The 4392-nt window shown below is 40.1% G+C and overlaps 1 long non-coding RNA gene across 1 annotated transcript; it reads left to right on the top strand.

The window, feature by feature from the left end:
- Positions 1 to 1170: 1170 nt before the first annotated feature.
- On the top strand, positions 1171 to 1960 carry LOC117248765 (uncharacterized). Its single transcript, XR_004500934.2, has 3 exons — positions 1171 to 1345; positions 1527 to 1647; positions 1899 to 1960. It is a non-coding gene; the product is annotated as an uncharacterized LOC117248765 (long non-coding RNA).
- The last annotated feature ends 2432 nt before the right edge of the window (positions 1961 to 4392 follow it).

Below are 4392 nucleotides of genomic sequence, written 5' to 3'. Positions count from 1 at the left end.
ACAAGCTGTGACAAGCCATCAGTCTCTATACACAGACTGGTGTGATTACACCCATAGTCACACATGAGGAAGTGAATCACTCACTCTTGAAACTCAACAAACTAACAATGTAATGTGACACCGCTTGCTGCCTTCCTCCTACTCCTGCCCCTACTTCACTGCCCCCTCATTTCAGTCCTCCTCCTGTCTTGTCTCTCACACTCTCCATTCCACACTGACCATTTTTTTACTGGCTAAGTGGTGGCCTCTGTAAACTGACCAGTCTGTCTTCTGCACCCACATCCCTCTGTCTTTCTGTGGGAAGGATGGAGCGGAAGTGCAAAAGATAACATCTCTTAAGTGCTTTTGGAAAAGTCCCCCATCTCTCATGTGTATTCACCCTAAAGCTGTATAAGGGTTACATCATATTCTAATGCCTGAGAGGGACACTTGAAATAAATGTTTTAAATTGAATGTTGCTTAAGTATCTAAAGTGACAAAAAAGTAGTGTAATCAGTAAACGCATTACTTTACACACTTTAACACTGCAAAGTATCTTATTGCTTTCAAATAGAATAGAATAGATTAGAATAGAATAGAAATAATTTTATTCATTCCTGAAGGGAAAATTATCCAGCAGCTCATAAAAGACAAAAAACAACAACCACACTTCCCCTCATCAACAATACAGTGGTATTAAAATATACATAAAATAAAATAAGTCAAAATAAATGCATAAATAAGAATTTAATTAAACTAAAATTGCCCATTCCACAGTCCAGTCCAGTTGTGGATAATGTCATCTGTGTAAGTGTGTGTGACCGGATTCAGGAGGTGTTTAGCAGTCTTATTGCCGTGGGGATGAAGGATCTCCTGAAACGCTCAGTTCTGCAATGCTGCCAACGCAGTGAGATGAGCCAACTGCTGCAGTTGTTCCTCTATTGCTCCAGGAGGCTGTGGAGAGGGTGTCTGCTATTGTCCATTATAGCTTTCAGTTTGTTCAGTGTGCTCCTCTCCACCAGTTCTTAGTGGGTCCAGTCTCCTGCTGAGCATGGAGCCAGCTTTTTTAACCAGGGGCCTGTTGTTCGAAAGTAGAATTAAACAATCCAGGATAAGTGGAAAAGTGAGGCTGGACAAATTCCCCTAAATCCATCCTGGCTTAATTGGTTGCTCGAACACCAAGCCAGGCTGAGGGGGCGCGGCTTTGTCAAGCCAGGTGTAACTTATTCAGGTGAGTGCGCGTCCACGGCTTTCTTAAACAGACCCCGAGATCGATCACAGATTCACCGATGCAGCAATGGAGAGGGCACGTGCCGCATACTTCTCACCCAGTGAACAGCGTCTTACCATGGACACTTATGAAGAGGTAAAACATAGTCACGAAGAAAGGAAACACTGAAGCAATATTAAAGCAGAGAGAGAGCGCGTGGCAAACAATTGCGGACCGACTGAATGCGTAATCTAAAAATATACACTTGCGGCGCAAATGAATCTGTCATAATTAGGGTTCCTTCCACAAATTAACAGTTGTACACTTCACCCTAAAGGTGAGCAGTGGAAGTTCAGCAACTGCTGATTTCACACCAGCAGAAGAGCTCGCCCTGGATCAGAACCGAGGCAGGCCGATGATGGAGGACGGAGGGGGGGAAACCGCCCTCTTCATACAAGGTACATTATTCCAGTATACTGTACATGGAATCAATCATTTTATTCATTCGTTAATCAACCACTGGTGTTATGTAGACTGTCTGACTTTGGATTGTCTTGCAGTGTAATACAAATTGACAAATTAAAAGAAAAACTGGACTAAATTGGACTTAGAAATTAAGAAACTAGAAAAAGACGTAAGTGATTTTAATGCACATTGTAAGCATGACACAATGTATTAATCAATGTTATTTCTCTCTTTCTCTCCACAGCTCAAAGCAGACAGTAACTGATTACAGTATTTTTCATTTAAATAAAATGAGGTCAAAGAATATTGTGGTTTCATCTTCATGTTTTCATTCACTGATGTAAAGTACACTGGAGTTATTGGTCCAGTTAACTGGGAATATAATTTGGGAAGGTCATACAGTTATGAAACCTAATAACCACTAATTGTGTTAATGCCAAATACACCTACTTGTATGTTTATTCCAACAATTAATCCTTTTATTGGTTAGGATATGTGCATGTCAAAGTATGTTTGGGCCATGACAAAAATGTTTTAAATGTTAAACTTTTTTTTTATTATTGTAGGCTTAATGTATTTTGTTCAAAAATGAGGCAAATACGTACATAAGAACATGAAATGACGGTAAAACCCATTGATTTCCGATCGCATTGACAGCTGGCTGGACAGATAAGGCACCAGGCTAAACTAAGCCTGGTTGTTAGCCTGCTGTTATGCAGGAGGTCAGGAAGTGATCTACTCCCATCCCCTTCCAACTGGTCTCTCAGTATGGGGGACAGGATAGTATTAAAAGCACTTGAAAAGTCAAGCAAAATGATCCTCAAACAACATCCTGGCTCCTCCAAGTGGGTGTAGGCCTGATACAGCATGTAGAGACCCACATCTTCCACTCCAATGTGCTCCTGATAGGCAAACTGGAGGGGGTCCACAGTGGACCCCCTCCAAGGCCTGCAGCCTTTCCTGTACAGTCTCATGAGCTCCGCCCTCATCTTGTCTGCTGTAAAGGACAGTGGTAGTTGGCCATGGACGGTAGATGTTGTAGTTAAGTTGGTGCTTCACTGTCATGCCATGTCAGCTTCATTAAAAGCATAGCTGCAAATTAAAGCAACAATACAGTAGATGTAAAAACACACAGAGACAATACATCTGTGATCAGTTCCCTAATTTAATTTTAACAATTTTTTAAACTCTTTTCCTCTTTTCCAATTTCTCGTTTTATTTTATGGAAGTGATCAGTGTAAAATTTAATAAAAGATAAAAGCAACAAAATAAAAGACGCGTGGTACATTCGTTACAAGCGTATCAGTTTGTAGCATGGACCGCAGAACGCATCAAGGGGGGGGCATAATTTCAAGTCACGCGGAGGGGGTGGGGGGGCACATACATTGAAACAGACAATATTACTATTGTATTAAATAACGTTGCGAAGCACTTTTTTTATTCCGACGCCACACAGTCACATCTACAGTACACGCTTGAACACGAACACATGCTTGCTCAGATTAACCCCTCTGATCCCACTCTAACATTCACACACAACAGGCCAAGCCTATTTACACATAAACGCACAGATGAAACTATAGCAAACAACAAAGTACATCCAGTCCACAACCACAACCAAAATTCATCTTGCTGCCTTGAAACTAAATCAGTGTCATATTCATTATCATCACGTCAGCACTCATATCAGGAGTGACGGCCGAGATCGAAAAGTGGCTGAAGGTATGTCGATTGCTGCTCAGCGGCATATACCGATCCCCAGACTGGCATAAAGATCCCTAGACTGGTATATACCAATCCCCAGACTGGCATAAAGATCCCTAGACTGGTATATACCGATCCCCAGACTGGCATACAGATTCTCGGAGTGGTATGCTGCTTTTATGCCGCTGTTATTCCACAGACACACGACGGTATGTGCCGCTTGAGATTGTTATGGCACTGAGAGACAGTTGGATGGGTACCGCCCCCTGATGAATATGCAAATTTAATGCCATTGGGCTGGTTTGATGACAAGTACTACCGTAAATGTATACATTTTTTTTTGTCTTTATTGACAATGCTAACTTAACACTTTACCGCAAGTAAAGGAATATATGTATGTTATGTTGTTGGGATGTACGCATATAGACAGTAATTACACGTGGGACTCTTACGATATGATAGTAAAGTAATATGTCTAAATGTCTGCCTATAAACTACTTAAAGCTAATGAAAGCGCTAGCCTTAGCTAACATGGCTAATGTTAGCCCAGCCACCGTAGCCAGTCTGACTAATCGATAGCAGAAACTTTGAGTCAACCAACAAAACGATACTTAGTGACAGGTTTTCATTATTAGGAGAACACAATAATACATTACTTCATATAAAATTTCCAGTCCGAATTATTGTGTCAAACAACTGTTATATTAATATATTGGGGTATTTTTTTTATGGTCCATCTTTGGATAGTCTGAAATGACAATCCACATATAAAACACTCACCAAAACTCACCTTTTTAAAACAAAAATTTTAATGTATAATTTATCTCTTTCTTTATATTTTCAGTGTGTTTTTATATTTCTGTTTTTAACTTGTAAATTGTCTTTGTGTACCTGAAAAGCGCTATATAAAAATAAATGTTTATTGATTACACCACATATAGTTTTACTATAAATTCCAATTTTTGCTTGAGAGTGAAGCTATAGTTACATAGACATAGGCAGTATTTCCTTTACTCGTATATGAAATGTGTGTC

This window comes from Epinephelus lanceolatus, chromosome 17 (genome assembly GCF_041903045.1).
Source record: "Epinephelus lanceolatus isolate andai-2023 chromosome 17, ASM4190304v1, whole genome shotgun sequence".
NCBI lineage: Eukaryota > Metazoa > Chordata > Actinopteri > Perciformes > Serranidae > Epinephelus > Epinephelus lanceolatus.
Note: the sequence above shows the minus strand (reverse complement) of the source record. Positions and strands in the feature narration are given on the sequence as shown.